At 46.3% G+C, this 12764-nt stretch overlaps 1 long non-coding RNA gene across 1 annotated transcript in view; it reads left to right on the top strand.

The window, feature by feature from the left end:
* The window catches only part of LOC142048082 (uncharacterized), a 214769-nt gene continuing 202005 nt past the window's right edge, over nucleotides 1-12764 (top strand). The window contains exon 1 of the long non-coding RNA XR_012657394.1: nucleotides 1-423. This is a non-coding gene — a long non-coding RNA (uncharacterized LOC142048082). The remainder of the gene's footprint in view (nucleotides 424-12764) is intronic.

The following is a 12764-nucleotide window of genomic DNA, read 5'->3' as shown; positions in this document are numbered from 1 at the left end:
ACCATGTGTCAGTGTTGGAAATATCACGGAGTGAAACATCTTGTGGTGTTATGCTATAGCGAGCTATGTGCCATCATTTCTGTGTGTCTGACCCATAAATCCAAACCACTGTGCAGTTAGAAACCTGTGCATGGCATGACACAGGCAGCCCCAGCCTGCTGAACAGACGTCTACAGCACGGGAACGGCTTTGCAGGCAGAGGCTGCTGCCTTGCTCCACCTCTGACCAAATCGCTCTCTTCAATGTTATACCCACACAGATGCACGCGTGTGAGTGGCGCTGACACCTCTGCGAATCTCCGTCCTTCACTGGAGCCAGCTCAACAACACAGGCAGCTCCCGTCGTTCAGTCCCAGGATATAGCAGAAGGGGATGAAGAAAGAGATGTCCATCCACCCGTGATCCAAACTTTCTGAGTCTCCAGGTAAGATTCCTGCTTTTCATTTATGTTGACACCTAAATTTGGGGTGCCTGATTCATATAATGTCCTTTAACAATTTAACTAGGCTCTTCAGACCAGGTAAGTCTTCACTGTTCACTCTGAACATGGAACGGCAGGTCCTGAGAGGCTCTTCCTATCATCGGGGCTGCCGAAACGTAAATACGTGTAGTGCCAAATTCACTGCCGGCATAAATACACATAATCAACAATTTTCAGAAAGATGTACCTGTTTGTTCTTTAAGTGAATGTGACCTGCTCATTTCCTCTCGTACCACTGAGTGCAATATCCCACACAAACATATTTTGACTGTGTTCTGGCATTTATATATGGTGTGGTATATGCTGTATAAATACCTATGGGTTTAATTGCCAGGACATAAATCAGCACAGTTAAACAAAGATACAGATTTACACTCCTTGCGATTCTGACTTTATAAATGGGCCCATCTGAGGCAGCTCCCCAGCCTGGCACTTCACATGCAATTACCCGCCTTTTCTACAGCAGGAGGTGGTACAAATGGAAGCGTGGGCATTGAAATCTTCGTACCAGGGTTTCTGCATTCGGCCGCCAAGTAGCCTGTGTACGGGTAAAAATATAAAGAATAAGACATAAAACTAGACTAACCATCAAACTTCCACTTCCCAGGTAAAGGGAAATGCAATTCTTTCCCCAAAACTTTAAACAAGCAAAGATACTTTAGATTTGAAGAACATTGGCCTTTGTTTGTACTTACATTTGCTCACAAATAGTGTAGTAAGTAAACATTTTTTGAAAGGAAGAAATTAAAAATATGGATATATCGTTCATCTTGGGATGTATCCACGTGACTGTCTTCGTGTGTGCGTAGACACGTAGATTTGTGTTCGTATCCTGAAGCTGCGTAGGCTAGAACAAAAAGCCGGTATTTGAAATTAATTTGTGTGAATACACATGTGCATGTAAAGACACCCTATTACACACATGCATCTATTCGCATATATATGTGCATGTATCATAATGTTTGTATACACGAACACAAATTATGTACAGAAAATTAAGCATATGCCCACCCCACCCTAAAACGATGCATCCCTCCAAGGAACACCAAACCTATTTGCGTCAACAAACAGCCTCTCCAGCCCAGGAAGGTACTACTAGAGATGCACAGTGAAAAATAGAAATCTCTATACCTGTAAGGACAAGTACTTATTTATGCAGCATTTCTACACCTCTTCCAGTTACTCCCTCCCACTGTAATCCCTGTCCCTCACAGGTGACACTCCCTAGCCAGAATCCTATGATCTTTGCCCTCTTTTCCTTCAAATTAAATTTCAACTTTTTTCGAATCTCTGGTAGAGTGACAAGCCAGTGCCAGAACTGTCTTTTAATACACAAAAGCATAAATAATGCCATCCATCAGAGCTGTCACTCAGCAAGATAGATTGCTACTTGTCCAGACACTGGAATGACACAAAAGTGAAAGTTAGAAACTGTCGCTTTTCTTTGCTTGCTTTCTTTTTCTTCTTCTCCTCTCTCCTTTTTTTTTTTTTATTTGCCGGACTGCTTGATTCTGATTAATGGTGCTGTCAGGGAGGGATTCCGCTCGCCCGGATAATGAGTCAGGAATGTATTCCCTGTCACAAACACAGCAGATGTCAGGGGCAGAAGGGCCCGGGAATGCCAGAAACAATATACAGTTTCTTCCTAGTCCCCTGACAGGCCAATATGCTGCACAAGGTCTAATTTACGTAGACAAAATGCAGGCAAGGGGCTGTAGCAGCAGAGAAACTGTGCTGGGAAGTCTGAACTACAATGCGGCGGGGGGGAGAGCTGGAGGGAGGTAATGAACGCTAGCAGTGGGACTCAATAGCACTGCATCAAATGGCCTTAACAAGAATGGCCCAGGACCACTTTGACTCCATTAAAGTGCACTTTACATCATTATAGAGAGAAATCAAACAGGGCAGAGGGCTTCTGTTTCTTTTAATGGCTCGATTAGGTTATTCACTCATCGGGGTTTGCAGCTGTCATAGTAATGCAGCAACTGCCAGGAGAGGTACAATAGCACTCGTGGCAACGTGGGGCCCACGTCTCCTCTCCAAGTGGAGTGCATTGACTGGTGCTGCAAATGCCCCACGTGTACGCAGCGACTATCGCGAAGGCAGATTTAGGGGGGATTTGCCAGTCCTAGTGAAAGAATTTCAAAGTGATTTGTCTCGAGATGCCTGCACTTTTGGGGTTGGCCACCTGGAAGCACTGGAAAGGGGCCAGGCCTGCGCTGAAAGCCGAGCACCTGCCTTTGGCTATCGGGGGGCCCTGGCTTGGCATGCCAAAAGAGGAGACCGCATTCGCTTCAGAGAATGCTGACCTTCCCTACACTGGAAAGAAAACCCATAGCTTTTCAGCTCAAAATGCTGATTTCATAGCACTAAATCACATATTGGGAAAATAAATTAGCATTTTGAAGTGCATGCAACTGCACTGGTCTGCTGCACTTTCTGTTCAGCACTCGGGCAATTTGGTTTGCCAGCACTTGTTCAGCACTTGGAGTAATGAGGTCCTGGTCCAGGAGGACTAACACTCAGGGCCGTGCGATGGTGTGTTTCAGTCCCACAAAGCTTCTCTGAAGGTGTTGCAGGCTGCCTGTACCTATCACAGAATGACTAGTGAAAATATTATTTACAACAGAAGCATGGCTTAGGGAAAGAAAAGGGTTTGATTCAAAGTGCTCTGATGTCTGCCAGAGTTTTTGTATTGACATCAGAGTCATGCAGCAAACTCCTAAGCACTTGGGAAACATGCCTTTCTTGAAGATGTCACATTATCTGTCTAGCATCTGCTTAATGAAATCATGTTATACTGCGAAATTTCAAGTGAGAAAAAGACTTTGAAACTGGTTGTGCCAGAGGCAGTTTTTTAAGGCCGTGGCTAGCAGCAGGTTTCAGAGCCGCAAGTGGATTGCCAGCCCTTCGGGATAACAGCCTGTCTTCCTCCACGTTGAGCTGTTAGCACAGTGGAGCCCTGGTCTGTGGAAGAGCTTCTTCCCACTCTAATAATAATATAATAATAGCTATTCCCAGAACAGAGCTAGTCACTTAAAAGGGATCAGTTCCTGTGCTGGGGTAAGTGTACTCCTCCCCCCAAATCTGTTCCCAGAACTCTTTACTGTGATCAGTCTTCACAAGCACACCTTAAGGTGTATAGAAAGTCTCATCATTGAGCATTCAGTTTTAGTCCTAATACAGCCATTTCACTCTCTGTCTTTAACCAGGGTAAAAATAATGAATAAAAATCAAAACACATAAGGCATTTTGGTGCGTTCAAAACACTTTCTGCTGGTTTCAACACCCTTTAAGTCAAGCCACGTGTATTGCGCTACGGCAGCCGTCCATGAACTTCGCAAGAGCCTGCTCCGGCTTTTATCTCCTGCCTCTTTAACTTAATCTGAACCCTGGCCCAGGAACGGTCCCCGTAACTCCTTCCTGAGGAGCAGGAGCTCAGCTCTGACGTGATTTTGGCACTGAATGGTGAAGGACCTTGACATCATAGGATCTGTGGGGGCAGTAGGAGAGCGCATGTATCTGAGAGGTAAAAATCAAGAATGACAGACAGATGAAAATATAGATAAGGTTCTGCTACCCAGAGTCACCAGGGTAGGCAGGAGCTGCTCTGAAGGGGAAAGTGCAGTCAGGATGCTGGCGTTGGCAGATTTCATGCCCAAGTTGAATAGGATGAAATGGTTGGTGCCGAGCTTTCCCCTGACCCTACCATAAAATCCCGTGCAGTACCACAGAGCCATGCGTATGCAGCATTTCCTGCGTAACGCATCTAGGAAGCTTGTGTAAAAGTGGCACTGTTATACTGAAGTCTCTTTACAGCACCGAGGGAGCTGTGCTAGCAGGATCAGGTTTGCTCTGAAGGCATGGTGACGTTTTTAGTTACATCGGTGTAAATCCAGCCACTGGGCCATATTCGATTTCATTTACAGCAGCAGCAGTCCGAAGCAGCTGTGCTGCAAACACCAGCCTGTTTGCTCAGCAGCACAGATTAGCGTTGCTGTATCAGCCTCAGTGAATTAGGCGTCTGTAGGGCTGTCCCAGTGCAGCAACTTCAGCTCTACCAGGGTGTGAAGTACATAACTCAGTTGTACCCTGTTGAAATCAAGCTAGTGAATTCATATTTACTCAAGTGAAGTCTAAGTGAAATCTCATTTTGGTTTTGTGAGGCTCAGGCATAGGTAAGAAGTTGTCTCTGAATGTGCTCCTGAGACTACATTTCCTGAACATGCTCGGAGCCGTTGTCCTCTTGAATCCCCCGGTGAAGTCCATCACTCTACCCCCAGATGATGTCCTTCTGATCTCTAAACCATAGAAGCAATGTGACTAACAAGAAAAGTTGCTTCCCAAGTCGCCTGGTTTAACACAGCCTTGTCCACAACACTGGTTGAAAAGACATTTCTTCTAAATTGGTACGGTTGTGCTTTTTTTCCCCCTAAAGCTCAACATGTTTTTATTTAAAATAGCTTTATTCCTGCTCAGAATGTCCCTAATCAGAACCAGCACCTAACAGCCTGAAAATCAAGGAAATAAAATTAAAGATTGCAATTGCTTTGGTTTTACAAGCCCGAGGCCTGGAGAGGCTTGCTTCGGAGGGGGGGAGGAAAGGGGCTCGTTTCTGTTGGTTTTGCTTGTGTTACGCTGATCAAAGCAGCATACTGTTAAGTCAGCGCAAGTGTGGATTTAGAAAGTTAGCACATTAAAATAGCTGTGATGGACATCAGATTGCAAGAGTCAGTGCTCGAAGGGAGTGCAGAGCACAGGTGGGCAAGGCAGGTCCTCAGAGGCTGCCAGGAAGAGCCGGGTGGGACAGGGAAGGTGGACGAAGGGGCTTCTTCGATGCTGCAGGTTAGGCACGAAGCAGGACAGGAACGCAGGAAAACACTAAGCAGCGAAACAAAAATAAATTTACCTAATGTAGCTGGTGCAAAAGTGTACTCTCAGCAATAGGGATGACCCCTCTGCTTTCATTTCTCTTCCGTAGCCTTAGTGACACCCCCCCCTTAACCGAAACAATGTGAAACTTCACTCTCTCCTGCAATCTTTGTAATTCAAAGAGGGAGCCGAGTCTTACATCCTGCTGGGGGAAAACAGGCCCGGGCTGAGCTTTGGCACCTCCTGCACACTGTGATCCCTGGGTGTAATGGAAATCCTATGGAAGCAGTTATGACATGGACATTAATAACAATACCAGGAGCGCTCCTCAGGCTGAGCTGTGTTATGTATTACCAGTGGTGCTGAGAAGAATGAGTGCTGTTTAACAGCACAGCCTTGCCTGCGTACTGTTGTATATCCTGTGTTGCGGGGAAGGGGGCATGTATGTGGAGGGAGAAGTAGAGATAAGGCTGTGACAGCATTTATCTTTTTATGCCTTCCATTGTAACAAAACCGCTCTCATGCGGACCAGAGGCTGCAGTGATGCCTGTGAAAGGGAGGCAGTGACACAGGCAAAGCTCTGCCTGTTTGCAGCAGCAGCAGTGCAACTCTGCTAGACTGAGGCCAATGAAAGGCAAGTCATAACTCAGCTGCTGCTGGAGCCAGGAGGGGCTGCAAGGCTTCGGGAAGCCATGCTGTAGCGTGTGTCATCAGAGGAAGTTTCACCGTACCTGGATGGCCAGCCAGAGCACCCTGTTGGCAACAGACGACCGTCCAGGCAGTGGTGGGAGTGGGGAAGGCGGACTTCCCAGGCCACCCTCCAGCCTGGCTTGTCCCTCTGCATGCCAGCATTAGTAGACAGCAGCTGAGCATCAAGTTATTTAAGCTGTCACCTGCTGAACTTTGCAAAAGTTGCAGCCCAAAAGATTTATGCTTATCAGAGCCAGCACAGCATTTTGTGTAACCTGAGCCCTTGCAGGACCAGGTCAAAACCTGGTCAGTGTTCAGGCATCTCCCTGACTTCCCATCCTCATGGCCCCACGAGAGGGGATTGGATTTCAAACGCACTCTGTGTGTCGTCCTTGAAAGACATAATACAAATAAGTGACACCCCACGACAAGGCGTCTGTATCAGGGGCAAAGGGAAGGGAGAAAAGCACATCTGATCAAAGATGCCCCCAGCCGCTTTGCTGAGGCATGTCCCTCAGGAGGGAGGCTGAAAAGACCAATTTTCACAGATCTCAGCACCAGGAAATAGGCATTTCATCATGAGTTGAGTCATGGAAAGGAGGTTTCGGCCAGGCTGCTGCTGCTAAGGCAGAGACAAATGTAATTTATTACCCCGAGGCCTGCTGAGGCTTGGGGAACTCGGGAGGAACATGCAGCATTAAGGAGGCCTGGCCCCGTAGGAGGCGTTTTGGAGAGTGACTAATTGAGATGGGATATTCTCATCTGTCTGAGCACACTCAGGCCTTTCACACGTTTGCATCGTAAAATAAACAGCATGTAGGTACTGGGAGAATGGGCAGCCTCGCAGTTAAAGTGCTGACCTGAAATTCAGGACACCTGGGTTCACACACAACTCTTGTAGGTGGCTTATACAATTCAGCGAGTCATGTAATCTTTTCCTCTCTCAGGTCCCCATCTGCAAGAGCCGATGACAGTAGCACAGTGCACCCAGGCGCTAGGAAATGCATGTGCCCCTGTGTGCATCGTCCCAGTGGGTAGGAGGGAGGCGGCAGCGACTCTCCTGTCCAGGCAGGGAGCGGCCAGTTATGCCCGTGGGCACTCTTATGTCAGCTGGGGACACAAGCGGGGTTCGATCAGCTTCCTGCTGTCTGCAGTGGACCAGCTTGGAGGCCACTGCATCAGCAGTGCTTTTAGTGTAGGTGCAGATGCTGGGGAGGTGACACTACAGGTGTTTCATGGGACTAAAAATCCCTGAGAGGGATTTTTCACTGCAGGTCTCTGCTGCTTGTGAGGTGAGGGCATGACCCACCCTGGCTCAGCTGATTTCAATCATGAGTGCGCTTGGCTGAATGCCTCAGGTAGCTGATAAATAGCTGGGGTTGGTACAGGCAGCTGTTCTGATTCAAGGGTGAGGTGAAGTGGTGGTGTTGGCTCTTCTTCAGCTTCTGTGTCTGTGATACCTTTCATGAGGACTCATCATGTTCTTATATGTCGCTGTTCAGCCTGGTATGTATTTTGGATGAATGGGACAATGGGATTGTGCGAAGAGAAGGCTATATGACCTTGCAGGAGTGATTTTTACATCTATGTACCATAGTTAAGCCAGTACTATAGCTGACTCTCCTGTGCCTGTGCTGTAGGGGAGGACGGCTCGGGAGTCATTAATGTTTCTGAAATGTATGAAGAATTTTCAGGTGAATGGGGGCCTCTTATAGTTGTGCAAGGTATTGGGTGTTTTTCACGTGTGTGGTGATTAACTGATAGTACTAAATGCTGAAGCCCACCACTTCCCATATGTGCAAGCGTGTGTGTATGTGTAGCAAGGCCAGGCAAATGACTAATGCAAACCTGAAGAGAGACAGCAGAGCATATTGTAAAGATCAACCCTATTTCAGCTTATGTTCAAATCGGAAATGCCAGAGATTGTTTCATAGTCTTCTGCAATGTTCATTATAAAAGTCCCCAGATGGCAGATGGCTATTAGCTCACTGTGACCTATATAAATGTCAAACGTAAAGCTATTGCCCCAGTGAAAATCTCAAAATAAATAACAACAGGAGGGATGCTGTTCTGCTGCCACCAGGATTTATGGATTATGAATTCATGCTAATTCATCCCAAAGCTGGCAGAAGAATGAATCTTGTGCTTTTGTAGGAATTTGCTTCACACCTGCTTCCAGATGAATTTGAGTCTCCCATGCCTGATTCTTCACTGATCTTGGCGGCGTCCCCCTCCAGTCATATGCAGCTTCCCCTGGAGGGACAGCTGGTTCCTGGGAAGGACCGGCTGTGTGCGGGGTGGTATTGATTAACAGGAGCCACCGCCAGTGTCACTCTCTGCTGACAGTGGAGGCTTCCCTTTGTTTGCTGGTGTTGTGTAACAACAACTTGAACTCTGCTTTCGCGTTGTTTTCTTTGCCCTTATTGATCACTGTGGCACCTGTCAATCGGAAAAGGTGTGATTTCTCCCTAGGTTTTTAGGTAGTGCTTGTATGTTTGTCAAAGCCAGCTTGTGCCCGTAAGCGTGGTCTGCTTGTGTACGTTGGTTTGTTTAGAGGAGAAGGGTTAGAGGAAGGGGGGGGCTCTGTTTGCTCAGTTGTTCTGTGATTGTGTTCTCATAAATAATCAAAAGATGAATAACACACCACAAGTAATTGCGGTTTCTGTAACAAAACTTTCCCTGTCCTACTTAATACTATCAGAAAAGAGCATGACAGAACAGATGTGCTTTGTAGAAAGCCCAGTGAATTAGCTGTTATACCTCGCTCCGGCCTCACTTGCAGCATCATCCATCTGTGGTCGCTGTGTCACTGGGGCCGCTCTGAAACAGAGGAACAGAGCCAGGTCCCGCCGCAGCAGCAGGGCTGGGCCACTGGGTCCCACGTGCCCGTCCTGAGATCAGTGAATACAGGGCTCTATCCTGGCGTCTCAGGTGCCTCAAGCTGCACCCAGTGACCCGAAGCCATACGTAAACAGCTCGGTTATGTAGCAACAACTCGTGCAACCCTTAAGCTCCTATGTCTGCTTGGGGCCTGTATCCAGGGAGCCATGAGGAGTAACTGATCGTGTGAGATTACAAACAGAAGTTCAACCCCATGTGGCTGCTCTGCTTCAGAATAACATGTCTGTAGTTTGCTGCAGTTCGTCTGACCACAGAGCTTTGATGTATGCACATTAACTTCATGCTCTGTCTTCGTTTGTCTTAGCTTTCCTCAATGTACCCAGTAGACAAGACCTTTGAAAGGGAAGGAATTGCTTTCATGAGTTTCAAGGAATTTGTCCTAAATAGCCGTTTTACAATGATGAGCTCGACAACTTGGCAATCACCATTTAGTATGTTCCTTTATATTTGTGTTTCTACAGTGTTCAGATGCCTCAGGTGGCATCAAGGACACAGTGTTCAGCAATGAGCAAACACAGAAACAGGCTGTTTAAAACAATTAAATTGTGGAATTTGAAATACTTGCTTTTTTCCCCTCAAAAACAGTTTTTGCAAAACAAGTTGTTGCTGCTGTCAATTCTTTGAGTTTCACCAACACAAATTACATTTTGGTTTATTAATATATTGCTCAGTGAAAAACATAAATGAGCAGATTTTAGAAATATTTCATCTCCACAAAAGGCTTTTTTGGTAAACAAATACAAGTGAATATTTTATTAATGTGTTTGATAAAGATATGAACATGTAGTGCTATCATGCAGTGAATGAAGCGGCTTATTAAAAAATTAAGAGGGAATTAGGAATGTGGGTTACTTCCATCCATGCAGGGACAACTTCAACCATATTTTTCTCACAAATATGAGATTTCATTTTTGAACTCTCACAATAATCAACGTTCCCAAGAAGCATAAACTTGCTTTCATTTCTTTGTGCGCTGATTTATATTGGCTGAAAGCTTGTAGGCCTCTGAAGCTGAGAATCTCTAAAAATAAACCCTGTGTCACACCCAGAGGTCACTGCTGTTCCCTGGTGATATCAAAATTGAGAAATGGGGTATATGTCATATAAACAGACCATACCTCGTATGTGAGGGAACGCTGATTAGACTGCTGCAACATCCTCCAGAAGCCAAGTGAGGCCTTGGAGCACTGTGTAGTAAATCTAGGGCTCAAATCTATCGTGTAGTTAATGACCAGAGCTCTAAAAATGTGTATTAAGCATGACATTAAAGTGCCAGTGCTAAGTACTTCACGTACTAAGTGCAGCTCTGCCTGATATAAATTAGGAGTAATTAAATCCATCAAAAAATAGAAGTGTATGGTAGTTGTGACCAAACTACACTGCAGTTAACACATGCGTGGCCAAAAGGGACGCTCTAATTTATGATGTGGGTTAGTCAGAAGTCAGGACTGGAAGCAGCTGTATTTACTGTTCTTGTTCTGTAGCACAGCGAGGAGCACAGGCATGCTCAGGGCTTCGCTGCCGCCGTCAGCGGTGGATGGGCTCGCTGAACTTGTGAGGAAAAATACGCTCTGGATATGGCTGCTGGTGATAAATGCTATCATCTTGATGGTAATCCTGGTAACTTAATCCTGGTGACCTTCTGCTGCTTTAACCCTCCCATTCCAAGTTGCCACTCCTCAGAGCAGAGGGTCATGTTACCTTTGGCTATAAAATGAGATTACCCCTCCGAAGTCCATGAAACTCTATTTGTTTGCATGAGCTGACAATCCAGCCTAGCATAGGAAAAAGTCCCAAAGAAGGTAAAGTTTCTTAGATCCATTTTTATATTGTAGTGGGCTGCACCCTTGCTGTGAAAAGTACACAGTAAGGAAACGTACAGGTCCGCTTCCGTTTGATCCATTCCCGCTGTTCCACAGTGTTAGATCAACAGGCTACTGAAATTGCACTTGAAAATTAATTTCCCGCAAAGCTTTTGCCGACAGGTGACAGGTGACAGATTGCTGCGTTGCTTGTATATATATTGTTTGTGCCCTAACGTGAAATGGGGGTCTTTGAACAACGTCTTTTTGTTTTTCTTTTCTTTCATTAACCCTGCAATTCCACTATGACAAAAATTGCGGCCACTGGCTAGCACCGTGCAAAGACATCAAAGTAATGGCGAGGCCACAACTCCAGAATCGGCATAACTGTGCCCAAGCTAATCAACGGGGCAAGAAGGGCGAGTAAGCTCAGGATCCCCTCCATGTACCTGTAGCGATCTTGGGGGCAAAGCTAGTATCTCTGGCTGGCATTGCACAGTAACAGAGCAACGTACGGGATCATTGCTGGAAAGTGAGGTTAGTTATGCTGAAAGGATGGGCAAAGAGATTCTGTTCAATCCTCTTCCTATGTCATGCTGAACTTTTATGTCAGGGGAAAAAAAAGTAGGAGAAAGGATAGCAACAATAAAGAACAAACTCCTTATTTTGTGCTTGTGCAGTTTCGACTGCAGTGGTTAAATTGCTGCCCTGAGGGTCTGTGCTGGCGCTGCTGGGACTCAGGAGACTCCCCAAGGGATGCAGTACTGGTAGGAATAATGGCAGAATGAGGCCTGTTGTTATGCCAGGCCTGCAGAGAGAAAGACAGCTTGGCTGAAAGCAGATCTTTTCTCAGAGGCCCAGTTCCAGCTGCCCATGGAAGCCAAGTAAATCTGTGCAAGATGATGGTATTTGAGGAATTGCCACAGCAAAAGATGAGGGTGTGTGGCTGGAACACCAGCATCCCTTGTTGTGTTGCAGCGTGGCAGGGTTAGAGTTAACATGACCTAGAAGCAGAAACAAAGAAGGCTTTCCTTTTTCATTCTTTGGCATGCCTGTTTCTTGCCTTTCTGAGTATTTGCATGGCCATAAATTCAGAGCTCTGGAGGATATTTTCAGCCAAAGACTACATGTGCAGGATACCATAATGTAAACTGCATATGTTGTGAGAAGTTGTTAAATGGAACCAGCAGATGATAATGTGCCCAGCGTTGCTGCTAACATCACTTGATTTCCTCCCACCATAGGTAAAACAAGACCTCTTCCCAATCAAGTCTAAATTTCTGACAGGCCTATAAATTAAAATAAAGAAGAGAATGTTTTTTGGCTACCAGATCTCTGCTAGAGACCCAGGAGCTGGCCCCCATTTCGGAGAGCGGCCCTGGTTCTGAGAAAGCTTAGGCAGGTTTAAGCACAAACATGTTTCACTTGCCGCTTCCCGTTCCTGCACTCTGCCTTGCAGACAATGAGACATGTTGAAAAAGTCTGGCACAGCCTGGTACATCTGCCACCTTCCCCAGACTCTTTCCCACTGCTTTTCCATTGCAAATAGCTGTTCCCCCTTTCAGTGTGAGTTTAGGGACAACGGGAGCTGCAATGTTTCCTCCTTGCGTGAGGCTGTGCAGCTGTTAAAGCCACGTGGTGAATACAGCAAACCCGTTTTGAGGAACTCTTCGTCAGCTTCAACAAGAATCTGGCCTGAACTGGACAGAAAACTGGCACCTCCCCCGGCCAAAATATTTGGAGGTAGTCATATATCAGGAAAATAATCTGGATGCTTCTCTTGTGGTGAAATGGTAAAAATAAAGGGGCAGGCAAATATGGGTGACACTGCTGTGGGTGTTTGCTACAGGCCACCTGATGAGGAAGAAGTCGACAAGGCCTTCTACAGGCAGCTGGACGTAGCCTCACAATCTCATCTCAGGCCCTGGTTCTCATGGGAGACTTCAACCACCCCAATATTTCCCAGAAAAGCAACACGGCAGAGCGTGAGCAATCCAGGAGGTTCCTGCAGAGCATCAA

This window comes from Phalacrocorax aristotelis, chromosome 24, assembly GCF_949628215.1.
Source record: "Phalacrocorax aristotelis chromosome 24, bGulAri2.1, whole genome shotgun sequence".
Taxonomy (NCBI): Eukaryota; Metazoa; Chordata; class Aves; order Suliformes; family Phalacrocoracidae; genus Phalacrocorax; species Phalacrocorax aristotelis.
The sequence above is the reverse complement of the archived record's forward strand: the minus strand, read 5'-3'. Positions and strand labels throughout refer to the sequence as shown.